Genomic DNA, 14,930 nt, shown 5'->3' with positions numbered 1-14,930 from the left:
ACGCGGCGCGATCTCTATTAAGTAAAGTGGGGGAGTTCCCCCCCACGGCCCCCCCGTCGGAGCCCTAAAAACAGTAATTTTCTGCGGCACGCACCTCCACGCTGCGCTCAATTGTCTGCGCGCGCCTTTGTCCCAGTGCGCTTTTGACCTGACACCCTTTGTTTGCAACTGCTCTCATGCACATCCTTAAAAACTGGAAATCAGCCTCTCTCTTGGACTATTCCTTCTGGTGGAATTCATTATGCCTTTATCACAGACACGAAAGATACGCAGCTGAAAAACTTCATATATCTAGACTTTCGAGATTATCTGTTTCACCCTCCACCCATAACTCACCCTGGCACTTTCTGGACCACTTTATGCAATCTCAGTCTCATAATTGACTCCTCCAGTCTTCTCCGCTCTTATTATCTTCTAGTCTGTACTTCTCCCACCTTCCCCCTTTTTTTTTTTTTTCCTTACTCCTCTCTTCCTCCCTTTCATAAGGTTTACACTTCGGATGATGCCTTGGATTGTTCATAGACAAGTGCTGTTAGGATATGTTTCCCTTTAGTTGTACAAGGTGTGGTAATCTGTGGTTGTTTTTTGGGGTTTTTTTAAATTCTGTTTTCATTACTTGTGTTTATATTGCAAAATTTTAATAAAAAATTTGAACTAAAAAAAAAAAATAATAAAAAAAAATAATGATGTTATTACTGATTCTGTACTGTGTCCAGAACGAAACCCGGATTGATTTTCATGTAGGATATTATATTTTTCTAGATAATTCACCAATTCGGCATTCACCAGTCCCTGCTTATCCATGAAACATCTTTTCGGATTTGAGATGTTGTGCCATACAAGATTATTCTTGGACAAAATGGAGTCAATTTGAAGGAGCCAGAACTAATTTTTCTGTTTGGCTCCAAGAAACCTGGAGGTTTGAATAATAAATTAGAATGACATCATTTTTTCTAAGAAAATACTTTTATACCAATCACTAATGTTCTTTATACAAGGACAAATCAAAAATTAAAGGCAAATTTTAAATTATGTAATAACCGAAACAGAGCTAGCAAAATACAACATATGCATTCATACATTGCCTATTGGATAATTCATCCAAGCATAGCTCGTCCAAGCACAGTGCAGCACTCAGGCTTTAGTCGTGTGGCAGCAGCAAGGTCTGAAACATAAATATTCCATTGCAAGTTTGCACCATCGAAGAACAATGTGCAAGTAGGTGTGCTTTCTTTGGACAGAGGGAGTGAAACCTGTGGAAATTCACCATTGGATATTGACTCAGTATGGACATAACACCATGAATCAACGAAAGGTTTATGAGTGGGGAAGGACAAGTATTACGGACAAAAGTCGTTCTGGCTGCCCATTAATATCCCACACACAAGAACACATTGGTAGGGCGAATGCCTTGATTAGAGAAGAACGATGGATAATGGTGTTTCAGTAGGCTGCAAATTTGGATATCAGCTATTGATCTGCATTTTCTATAAATGCATGATGACTTGGGATACAGGAATGTTTGCCCACTGACTAATCACATCATATGTCTTATTGTATTAATAATTGGGAGGATGGGAGAAAATGATTGTTTTATGTATTACTTGTGTAGTTAATAGTGCACTTTATGCAGTATTTTATGTTCAATTAATTGTATTGCACTGTCAAAGTTTGAAAATCAATAAAGATTTTTTTTTTTTAAAAGAAATGTTTGCCCACAATGAGTTTCCAAACAGCTTACTGATGTGCCCAAGCAACAGCATGTGGAGGTTGTAATCCAGTTCCTGAGATAATAATAATAATGATAATTTTATTTCTTATATACCGCTATACCATAAGTTCAAAGCGGTTTACAACAAGAATCGTGCAAGAGTATGCAATGTTTACAGCAAGAAACATATGTTTACAACAAGATACATATGTTTGGAACAGGATACATAAGTTCAGGGCGGCTTGCAAGCAGATACATGCAATGAGTAAACGTGGTGTTTGCAACAAGAAACAAATGTTTGGATCAAGATACTGAAGTACAAAGTGGTCTACAACAGGATACAAGAGATCAAAGCGGTACTTGCAATGAGAATAAGAGAGGTTTACAGCAATATACATGCAATGGGGGGGGTGGGAGGGAGAGAAAGAGCTTTCAGGGATATAAAATTGGCGGGGAAGAGAACTCAGGTTGCGTTAAAGAGACGGGTCTTCAGTGATTTTCTGAAGTCAGCGTATGATGCGGCCTCGAGTATTGGTTTTGCTAGCCATATGTTCAGTTTAGCTGCCTGGAATGATAGCATTCTGTCTAGGAACTTCTTGTAGTGACATGATTTCAGTGATGGGTAATTAAAGAGGTTTGTTCTGCGAGAGGTCTTATTCGGGCAGTTGGTGAAGAATTGGGAGGTGAGGTAAGTTGGTAGCATCCCGAAGACCGCTTTGTAGCTGATGCAGGCAAATTTGAAGAGTATTCTGGATTCTACCGGCAACCAGTGGAGTATTTGGAAATATGGGGTGATATGTTCCCATTTTTTTAATCCGAAGATGAGTCGGACTGCAGTGTTTTGGATTAATCTTAGCTTGTGAAGTGTCTTTTTATAAGCTCCCAGATATATGATGTTGCAGTAGTCCAGTGTACTCAAGATGGATGATTGTACGAGTAATCGAAAGGATGAGTCATCGAAGATGACTATGATGAGGATCCAAGTAATCTGGAGAGAACTGCCACTGGTGATGAAAGATGGGTGCATCACTGTGAACCAGAGAGCAAAACACAAAGCATGATGAAGTAAAGGAAATGGTGCTTACCTGGCTTCAGGAGCAGCCCAAAAACTTTTCTGCAGGAATGCAGAAGCTTGTTGAATGATACAACAAACATGTTATCTTGCATGGGGACTAGGTGGAAAAGTGATATTGCAAATGCTTACAGTTACATCTTTTAAGGCCATTATATGTATTTTTACCTTTACTTTTTGATTTACCCTCAGTATTTTGGAAAGATAGCATCAATTTTAATGGTCAATGAGGATAAATTTTACTGGTTACCATCTCAAGCCACAGTTTTTTAAACTGGTGACTTGTAACAGAAGAGGGAATGCAGCTATATTTGCTTCGAATGTGAGCATGGGAACGCTGAAGTTAGTGAGTTTGCTATTTATGGGCCTGTATTTATTGTATTTATAGAGTTAGGTGAAGAAAAATTGACATTATATATTGTTGATTACTGATCCTGCTAGCCCTAAATCAACTTATGCAAGTGAAATGCTGGCTGTCATCGGCATGGGTAAGAGTTTGTAAGCAACGGTGACTTGCATTTATTCATAGAAAATAGAAAACTGGAGAGAAAAGATTTAAGCTAAGTATTTCTTACTACATATACTCATACATAAACTCTGAGGACTTTCTTAGAGATCAAACTTCACAGGTGACCCTCGAGGGGACGAATGCTGGCCTAGTGCCTAACCCTCACTAAAGCTGGTTCTAAGAGAGAGGTTGTAGAGGCTCAGCATTAAAGATAGTTTTCACAGCAACCTGTGAACTGCTGTCTGCCTCTACCCACCCATCCCTAGACTCAAATTACTCTTATACTACTCCTAAATTACCCTTCACATTTCTCCAGTTGATCTTAACAAGGACAATTTGCACAACCCTAACCCCCAAACCCTCTTAACAGATCTGTACACTCAACCTTTCCCCCACGCCTGAAGAGGTACTGAGAGGATCTGATCTGCTGATTTGCATATATTTGCTTAAAGAGAGAACTGTTGACTAAAAGGCTTCTTTGGATCTGTTGAAGGCCTTTTTGAGACTTTGGGGAGTAGTAAGTGGGAGAGAGGCCTGGAAAACTCTTAAAGTCAGGCTAAGCACACTATACTTCATGGAGGTGTGAATCCTCTTATCAAAATGAAAAGCACTCCTTGAGGAGAGACCTCTGGCTGCTTTCAGCTTCTTAGTTTGAGACTGAACTCTAAGGAATTTCTTAGACATCAAACTCCACAGTGGTTAATTCCCTCCAGCCCACCCCAAGGTGGAGCTTTATTGGCTCTTCAGCCAACCAGGAACAGAGCATTGCTTTGGTAAGATTTTTCTGTTCTTTCTTTTTTATTCCAGGTGTAAGTACTTCTGCAACCACAATATAACTAGGAAACATCGTGTCATCATAGCTGCTGCTCAGGTTACAACTTCTGTCTCTGTGCAGACAGAAAATGTTATCCAGGCAGTGGGAGTGGTTCCATGTGCAAGCTGTCTTCAGCTTGAATCCCTCATGAAGGAAGTAAAGGAACTGAGGGAGAAGGTGGCAAGACTGAGACACATCCGTGATAATGAAAAGTACATCAATGAAATCTAGCAGTGGGGAAGAAGCAGCTGTGTTGAGGGAAGACAGCTAGATTCAGATTACGGAACCCTGCAAGATTGGTACTGTGACTCAACCCACCCATGAACTGAAGAACCAGTATGCTGCCCTGGAAGTGGAGGAGATGAAAGCATCTCAGGGAAAGGAAGGACCAAAACTTGAAATCTCAAATATTGCTGGATCCTTGACCACTAGGAGGTGATTCCCTTTTGAGGGGTACAGAAGCGTCCGTCCATCTGCAGACCAGACATGATGTCTCAGGAGGTATGCTATCTGGCTGGTACCAAAATCCAGGTTGTTACAAAGAGATTGCCAAGACTCATCAATCCTGATGACTATTATCCGATGCTGCTCAACCACATTGGGTAGTAATGATACTGCCAGGTACCTCTGCGAATGTATCAAAAGTAGCTTTATGGCTATGGTATAGAAGGTGAAGCAGTCAGGTGCGCAGGTGGTATTCTCATCCATCCTCCCCGTCGAGGGTAAGGGCCAGGTCAGAGAAGCATGCATCCTGGAGATGAATGCATGGCTACATGGATTGTGTCGTCGAGAGCATTTTGGCTTCCTGAACCATGGGATGATTTTCCAAGGGCTGCTGAGCAGGGATGGTATGCATCTGTCAAAGAAGGGAAGAAGTGTCTTCAGCGGTAGGCTGGCTAATTTACTGGAGAGAGCTTTAAACTAGAAGTGATGGGGCAGGGTGATCAAAGCCCCCAGGTGAGTATAAGCCTTCAGGTAAGTGAATTATTGAATACCTCTACAGGGATGGGAAAAGGATGCATTGTCTGGAAAGCAGTATATACTAATGCTTGAAGTATGGGAAACAAGATTCTGGATCTAAAAACTATGATGGAAGAAGATGACTTGGATATAGCGGTGATCACAGAGACTTGGTTCATGGAGAACCATGATTGGGATGTAGTTATACCGGGCTATTATATGTGTAGGGAAAAAAGGAGGAGGAGGAGGAGCATTATATGTTAAAGATCATATTAAATGAAAATCTCAGCACTTAGTTATCCTGAATGGAGACTATTGCATAATTCAGTCCGTTCGTGCAAGAAATTATCTTACAAGTCTGCCTAACTCCATTTTAAAATCCTTTATTCAAAGTTTTATGATTTTCATAGATCCTCAGAGGGCCACCACGCACTCAAATGTGTTTCATAGTGCGGGGCTTTATGCACCCTTTCGTCACTGGACCTGTATTTTAAGTTGGGTGTAACATACGTTTTATTGTTGTGACTAAAGTATAGGTATACTAAAAGTACTTAGCTTTTTTGGTTGACGCTAGTCGGGAGGGTAGAAACATAAGTATCCAACATGTTTCGCCCGTCTGTCTCACAGGGCTTTATCAAGGCTCCCTCTCCCTAAAAAAGTTTATAAATAAATAAAGTCATATACAGGTTTCCTAAGTATCTATAAGGGCCATGAGATCAAACAGCTGCAATGGAGAGTGATCGAGTCTATGAATGAAGAAGAACTGGAGGGGGACTGGGAGGGTAGGCTAAATTTTTCTGAGCAGAGGTGGATCTACCGCTTGAACACGGTGGCTCCTAAGGGATTAAACAATGAATTAGAATGGGCTTCATTAATATGAGTTAAATCCCGGGGTTCATTATTGTCATTTTCCAGTATAATAAACTAGTAAAAATCACTAAAGAGAAGCCAGTAGGTAAAATTACGTCACACAATGACGTCCCTTAGATGATGGGACGTTGTCGTCGTGTTAGCGTATATAACAGCTGACCAAGTACGTGACCGCCATTTCGTCGGTGACGCAGTGGTTGGTGAATGTGGTTACTGAACGGTAAGGAACTATTAGTTTTAAATATACACATGAATGATAAATATAGGTTATACGGTTAAGGTATAGATATTTAGGAAACCTGTATATGACTTTATTTATTTATAAACTTTTTTAGGGAGAGGGAGCCTTGATAAAGCCCTGTGAGACAGACGGGCGAAACATGTTGGATACTTATGTTTCTACCCTCCCGACTAGCGTCAACCAAAAAAGCTAAGTACTTTTAGTATACCTATACTTTAGTCACAACAATAAAACGTATGTTACACCCAACTTAAAATACAGGTCCAGTGACGAAAGGGTGCATAAAGCCCCGCACTATGAAACACATTTGAGTGCGTGGTGGCCCTCTGAGGATCTATGAAAATCATAAAACTTTGAATAAAGGATTTTAAAATGGAGTTAGGCAGACTTGTAAGATAATTTCTTGCACGAACGGACTGAAAGATCATATTAAAGCCACACAATTGCAGGATCTGCAGGGCAAGGAAAAGGAACTGTTGATCAATTTGGAAAGAGGGAATGGTAAATATATTTACATTGATGTGATATACAGGCCTCCTTAACAGACAGAAGAAGTGGACAGAGATTTAATAGTAGACATTCAGAATATATATAAAAAAGGGGAAGTTTTACTAATAGGTGATTTTAACATGCCGGATGTTGATTGGGGTATCCCTATTGCAGGGTCTTCTAGAAGTAGGGAGATCCTGGATTCTCTACAAGGAGAACTGTTCCAGCATTTGGTAATGGGACCCATGCGGGATGGGGTCATACTGGACTTAGTGCTTACAAACTGGGAAAGTGTTTCTGATGTTACAGTGGGTGATCATCTGGCATCCAGTGATCACTGCATGGTACGGGAAGTTCTGGTGGCTCTGCTGACTGACCTTTTCAATGAGTCTTATCACCGGCCAGAGTTCGCTGAATGCTCAATAGTGACCCTCCACCAGGTGGCACTACCAAAAACTTTGACGTGCTTCCACAATATGGTGGAAGGCCTACAGAGGGTGCTGTTCTCAAACAACCATACGACTTGTGAACAACCCAGACACTTTGCATTAAGTTATTCACACAGAGGCTTATTTTCCAAATAAAAAATAAAGTTTCAAGTTTATTTAAAATTTCTTATACCGCCCAATCAGCCTTCTAGGCAGTGTACAAATTCATAAAAACATAAAACATACTTTAGCTAAAGTTTTTATTGTACAGCTCTCTGAATCCAAAAATGATTGCACAAAATGAAACAGGCAAAAATACCAAGAAAAATAAAGCAATATGCAAAAGGTTGGCATGAAACAAGCTGCACTCTTCAGTGGAAGAACCTCCACAGTGGCTCTCAGGATATCACAGGACGGCCTTGGTAACTTCAGTCCTGGAGTTGGGCCATGCCCTGCTCCTCAGAGAGTGTTTAGTCAAGAGTTTTTCCATTCAAAGAAAACACAAAAACAAAAGATTAAGTGACAGGATTCATGTAGTCATAGTCCTGAATACAAACTATCAGTTGTCCCATAGGAAACTAGGCAAAACACCAAACTGCAAAAAACAAAAAAATCCAAAAAGAAAACACAAACTGTAATTAATAAAACGCACACCATTCTATTTTCTGATTAAGGTCCTTAGGCCAGATGGTATTCAAAAAGAAAATCGATCTCTGTTCGCTCTGGTAAAGTTTCATCTTCACATCGCCCCTCCGTGACGTCACTGGTATATGTTCTAACACAAAACATCTAAATTCCTCAAAAGAATGTTGCTTTTCTACACAATGACGAGTTAGTATATTCACTTGCCATTTATGAGTTATGTTGGAATGATGCTCAAACAATCTGGTTTTCAAACTACGTGCTGTGTGACCAATGTAACACAAATCGCATGGGCAGATGATTGCATAAACTACGCCCACTGTTTCACACGTAACACTACATGTCATCGTCCAAGACTTCCTGCCAGGGATCTTCACTTGTGCTCCTTCACAGATCAGAGGACGTGCTGTACACTGATTACAGCAAAAAAGTCCTAACCTTCCTGCTCTTTTTTCAGACCAAACATCAGAATGGCATAAAAGATCTTTTCAATTCCTATTACGTGAAAATGCTATTTTGCATTTCTGTTTGTTTTTACCATTGGCCAGAAGTTTTTAATTTTCCTACCTAAGCATTGAGAAATCATTGAAAATTTCAATATATAATTCTTTATTCATTTTTACAACTTACAAGTGTAAACAGAAAAAACATTTAAACTTACAAACATCACTTGAATTTCTATTACAATCATCTTAAATTAATGAAATTTATCCCCCCCTCCCACCCTTACCATATCATATGTAATCATGTATATCCTATAATATATTCTTTTCTACTAATCCAAACACTTAATGTAACATCAGAAATCCCCCCACCCCCACCCTCTCAGTTACAATTATGTAAATAAGGGAAAAGTGTTAGTTACTCATTACAATAATCTGTTAATGGTCCCCAAACAACTTTGAATTTATTAAAATGTCCTTTCTGTATGGCTAATATTCTTTCCATATGACATAAAGAATTCCACAAAAAATTAAAGTTTAATCTACTCCAATTCTTCCAATTAAAAGTAATTTGTTGAATGGCGACTCCAGTCATAATTAGCAAGAGCTTATTATTTTTTGAGGATATTTGACTCTTTGCCTTCATTGATATGCCAAATAAAATAGGGCCACCGGATTTTCCAATAAACTTTATTTGGCCCCATATTGATTTCCAGAAATCCAAAATAAATGGACAATAGAATAATAGATGATCTAAAATCCCAGCTTCGAGATTGCTGTGCCAACATCTATCAGACTTAGAGCTATCTAATTTATGTAAACGAACAGGGGTCCAAAATGGACGACATAGATATAACCTCACATCTTGACCCAGAAATTCTAACCTCACACACTAACTCAATTACTAATCTAGTCTCTGCTTGGACTTTTTCATTAACCTCACTCTTAGATACAATAGTCCCACTAACTTTAAAAACTATCCCTTTTAAAAAAACCATCAATCCCTGGTACAATATAGAGCTTCAACAGATCAAACAACAATTACGTTCCCTAGAAAGAAAATGGCGCCAAAACAAAACAACTGACAATTTACTAAAATACAGAGATAAAGCAATTCACTATAAATCTAAAATTAACCTGACAAAGAAAATTTATTATTCCAAAAAAATTGAAAAAGCGAAAAACTCCTCCATACTCTATAACATTTTAAAATCAATGGACCCTTTACATAAATCTAAAACCTCAACGCAGAAATCAACCTTAAAAGCCCAAGAACTATCGGACGCCTTCATTCTTAAAATTAATAACATCCGGAAATCCTTCTCTCAAAATCCATCTGCTTGCATTAACGACTCTGATCAATCCGACCTTATACCAACAGCAAAATGTTCAAAGTTCAAAATTCCCTCCTTACAAGACATTGAATCTTTATTTTCTCAGGTTAATTTAAAAGGCTCCCGATCTGAATTAATTCCTCCCTTCTATTTAAAAAAATACCTTTCTCATTTTGGCCCTTTTATACTGTCTCTTATTCAATGTAGCTTGACTACCTCTACAGTTCCATCACAATGGAAATCTGCCTACATTACTCCTATTGTGAAAAATTACAAAACCAGTATTAACGATTTAACTAATTATCGTCCGATAGCAAACATTCCATTTCTTGCAAAATTAACAGAAAAAATCATATTCAATCAACTTTCTGATTTTTTCAAAAAAACAAATGCATTACACCCGAACCAAACAGGTTTCAGAAAATTCCATAATACCGAGTATTCCCTAATAGGTTTAACCTCTAACATCCATTACTATCTCGATCAACACAAATCAGTAATACTTTTTTCCTTAGACATTTCCGCCGCCTTCGACACCATTGATCATGATCTTCTCTTAAGAAGACTAGAAGAAAAAGGAATTAACGAGCAAGTCTTAGACTGGTTTAAATCTTACTTCACTAACCGAACCTCCACCGTTAGATTTAGTAATGAGGAATCCGCCCCTTACACTTCAACCTTTGGAATTCCACAAGGATCTATTTTGTCTCCTCTATTGTTTAATATCTTCCTTGCTCCTCTATTAGAACTTTGTCAGGCCATAGGCTTCATCCCCTATTCTTACGCAGACGATATCCAACTCATACACCCTTTAGATCCTGAAAACACTACAGATATTTCCTCAATAAATCAAAAGCTAGAGCACGTGCAAAATTGGTTAAACACAAATAAATTGGCATTAAACATTAATAAGACTCAATCCATTTTATTTAATTGGAAAAAAGATATTTCTCTTTCTAAACCTTTTCTCCTTAATAACACCCCCATTAACATGGTATCTTCAACAAAAATTCTTGGCGTTTACATAGATGAAAAACTATCCTACCATGAACACATATCTTATATGGTTAAAAATTGTTTTTTTAAATTGCGGCAGATAAGATCTATTGCTAAATTTCTCACTCCTTCTTCTTTAAATATTCTAATCCATTCATTTATAATAGCGAAAATAGATTACTGTAATGCCCTATTCTTAAACATCACACAAAAAGAAATAAGAAGAATACAAATAATTCAAAATACAGCAATAAAATTAATTTATAATTCAAAAAAATTTGACCACGTATCTCCATTACTAATAGATGCACACTGGTTACCAGTAAATCATAGGATCTGTTTTAAATTAATGCTCCTAATTTTCAAAACGTTAACATCCAATGAACCTCAATTTATCTCTAAAACTCTAATTCCATATAAACCTCATCGATCTCTTCGCTCTACTGATCAATGCTTATTAACAGTTCCATCTTTAAAAATCATAGGCACCAGAAGAGCAGATATTTTTACTGTCGCCGGTCCACAAAGGTGGAATAAACTCCCTCAATTTATTAGAATTGAAAAAAATATCACAACATTTAAAAAACTTTTAAAAACATATTTATTTAAAGATGCCTTTGACTTTTAATAGTTCCTTTAAATTACTTATGATCTGGTATTATTGTTAATGAAGTATGCTTAAGCCATTTTGTTCTATCTTTTTACCCTACCTTTTGTACTTTCCCTTTTTTCTTTTAAAACCCGAAATTGTAACTTTTTAATTTTCCCTTGCCCCTCAAGTATGTTTTAAATGTTTTTATTTTATGTTATGTTAATATAATTATTATGTTAAGTTTCTTATCTCTTTTTATTATATTATGTACATCGCTTAGAAATTGTTATAGGCGATCCATCAAAAGATTGAATAAACTTGAAACTTGAAACTTGAAACTCTATGCAACAGAAAAAACCAAGTTTGTCTCATAGATGCAGACATTGCACATCTCAACCTCCAAGACCAAATTCATGGCCATTGAGATGCCGTAATTTGATGCTTGATCTCAATGCTCCAAATATTCCAAAGACCAGTTTTTGTTTTTTTATTTATAAATCCAGATATTACCACTGTGTGGCCTGGTGTCCCTGGAAATCCACCTGAAAACATAAGAACTCTCTAAACTATATTGATTAGTGAGATTTTTCCATTCAGGGAACCCCGCCTGAATAGCCTGCTTCAGTTGCAACCATCTATAACTTTGTGAATTATTAAGACCATATTTATGTTGCAACTGTGAAAATTCAAGCAGTTTACCATTAGAAATAACATCTTCTAATACACGTATTCCTGCAATCATCCAATGCTTCCAGATGACTTTATATCCGCCAATTTGAATCTTGGAGTTCAGTCATATAGTTTGATTTGTTGATTCATTAATTGGAATAGGTGTAAGATTGTTCACATATCTTATTGTTTTCCGTGTGTGTACAAGTAATCTATTTTCTTTATATAGTTTAGGTATTTTGATACTAAGTACACGGCATAATCGCAGAGGAAACATGAGGCGCCATTCCAACCAAAATCAATCTGGGATATTATCAACAGGCTCTGGGAGGATCCAATACATACTCTGGCGCATAATATAGGATTGATGATACCTATAGAAGTTGGGAAAATTTACCCCTCCCTCTGTAATCGGTTTTTGTAGAGATACTAAAGCAATTCTAGCCTTTTTACCCAGCCAAATAAATTTTGTTAAATACAATTTAACTTTTTATAAAAGGACCCCTGAAAATAAACTGGTAACATACCCATTTGATAACAAACCACAGGCAAAATCATCATTTTAATAGTTTAGCCTCTCCCCCACCAAGACAGATGTAAAGGATTCCATTGCTCACACATTTCTGTTACCTTCTGTAATAAAAATTTTTCATTCACTTTCATTGTTTCTTCCAACGTGTTTTTTATCCAAATGCCTAAATATTTTATTTCGTCCTCTTTCCATAGAAAGGGGAATGTTTCAAATAATCCTTTAGTATAATGGACATTAAGTGGAAGAACTTCTGATTTACTCCAATTTATCTTGTACCCTGAAAATTTTCCAAATTTCTCTATCAATTCTAATAAGCTTGGAATGGTTGTTTCCAGATTTCTCCAATGAATCTAATCTAATCTAAACCTTAAGTTTATATACCGCATCATCTCCATGAGAATGGAGCTCGACACGGTTTACAATGAAGCAGTATATCATCCGCATAAGCGGAAACTTTATATTCCCGATCTGAATAAGGAATACCCTGTATCTCATTCACTTGCTGAATAGCTAATAACAAGGGTTCTAATACAATATCAAAAAGTAAAGGAGACAAAGGACAGCCTTGTCTAACCCCCCTCTGCAGATTAAAAAGCTCTGAGAAATTATTAATATATAATCTAGCAGTAGGAGAGCTATACAAAGTTTGTATCATTTGTATAAATCCTGAACCTATACCAAACCATTCCATTGCTTGATACATGAAGGCCCACTCCACCCGATCAAAGAAATCGTTGAAAATTTCAATATACATGCCACCATTTCTTGATCATTTGGTTTAGGCTTATATTGAAGCAATTGTTCCACTCCTTTTCATATTTTGCCATAAATAAGTTTGCAATTGAAGAGGCAAAAGATGCCCCCTTTGCGATACCTGATTTTTGTTGGAAAAAAAACAAAAAACTTATGGTCAAAAATAAAATAATTCCTGGACAAGGCAATCGTTGTTAGATTTACCAAAATATCTGACGGTACTTGATGTGGACGAAGACGATCTTCCAGGGCTTCCCTCACTACTTGTAAAGCCTCATTTGGGGGGGATGCATATGTAAAGTGATTTCACAACAAGAGTCACCATATATACCCAATCTCCTCCTTGACCATGGTCTTTCAAAACTGTCAAAAAATCAGTTGTATCTAATAAGAAGGAAGGAATAGTTGACATCAATGGTTGTAGAAATACGTCTACATATTTAAACACTCTCTCTAACAGGGATCCTCGAGCCGACACAATAGGCCGCCTGGGAGGATGTAGCAGGAAATACATAACAGGAACACTGATACGATGAAAAGTAAGATATTTACATTCAGCATTGGTCACACAGTCTGATTTCTTGCCAAAATTAGCAATATTCAAACTTCTGAAAAAGTAACATCTGAAGGATCTTCTTCCAATGGCAAGTACACATCTCTATCATTCAGTTGCACAGTGGTGGGATGTTTCCCGGTTTTTGGAAATAACATTTTGAAATGAGTGGAGTTTTTTGCCTGTGATACAGAATAAGAACGGCTTAAAAACTCATTGGGTTGCCGTCTGCATATTATTGATAGTTGAGGCCTTTTCTCCACTTTGAGTAAATGGTTTTCTAAGGGCACTTCCATCATTTGGTGAATAACATTTGTTTCTAGATTTTTGAATTATATTTTGTTATTTTTGTTTTTGTTCTTGTGAGACTGAATATTTTGCATTATGGCACAAGCCTGGAATAGTGGATTCCATTTTTCGGGCCCTGTATAAGACTTTGGTGAGACCTCATTTAGAATATTATGTACAATTCTGGATGCCGCACCTTCAAAAAGATGTAAAAAGGATGGAGTCGGTCCAGAGGAAAGCTACTAAAATGGTGCATGGTCTTTCTCATAAGGTGTATGGGGACAAACTTAATCTGTATACTTTGGAGGAAAGGTAGGAGAGGGGAGATAATAATAATAACTTTATTCTTATATAACGCCAAAGCCATAATAGATGATAGAGACGTTTAAATACCTACGTGATATAAATGTGCATGAGACGAGTCTCTTTCATTTGAAAGGAAACTCTGGAATAAGAGGGCATAGGATGAAGTTAAGAGGTGATAGGCTCAGGAGTAATCTAAGGAAATACTTTTTTACAGAAAGAGTGGTAGATGCATGGAAAAGTCTCCTGGAAGAGGTGGTGGAGACGAGACTGTGTCTGAATTCAAAAAGTCGTGGGATAATGGTTAACTGCGGATGGGCAGACTAGATGGGCCATTTGACCTTTTTCTGCCATCATGTTTCTATGTAAGATTGATTGAATCAAGATTGTTTAACCGTCATCAGAATGGGGGGAGGAGGGGAGGATGGTTAATACCAGTGAGAAGGCACACAAAAGGTTTGTGAGGTTGCTGAGTCCTGCACTGTGCCCTGAGGTTTTTCCCCAATTGATCCAGTTTACTTTGGTGAAAGGCATTATTTGAATCATCTGTAATATATTTTATGCCCTATATTGTGTGGAATTTAATAAAACTAGGATCATACAATTGGTACACCAAGTTTTCTTCCTGTAACTACTGTACCATTGTATTCTACTTCTAACAATGTTTAATTTATGTGTAATCTAACGATAATATCAAGAAAAATCAATAGTATCTGGTTTTCTTCTTTTTTG

General features: G+C 37.5%; 1 protein-coding gene across 4 annotated transcripts in view; it reads left to right on the top strand.

Annotated features, from left to right (window-relative positions):
- Positions 1 to 14,930, top strand: part of LOC117369117 (UDP-glucuronosyltransferase 2A1-like) — a 207,005-nt gene that overhangs the window by 72,479 nt on the left and 119,596 nt on the right. The window contains exon 1 of one of the 4 annotated variants that reach the window (XM_033963165.1): positions 13,577 to 13,593. The exons of the other annotated variants lie outside the window; for them this stretch is intronic. The gene's annotated coding sequence lies outside the window, so the exon portion shown is untranslated. Of the gene's footprint in view, positions 1 to 13,576; positions 13,594 to 14,930 lie in introns of those variants that run through there. 4 annotated transcript variants of the gene reach the window in all.

Source organism: Geotrypetes seraphini, chromosome 1 (assembly GCF_902459505.1).
Source record: "Geotrypetes seraphini chromosome 1, aGeoSer1.1, whole genome shotgun sequence".
Lineage (NCBI taxonomy): Eukaryota > Metazoa > Chordata > Amphibia > Gymnophiona > Dermophiidae > Geotrypetes > Geotrypetes seraphini.
This window is presented reverse-complemented; position numbering and strand designations above follow the sequence as displayed.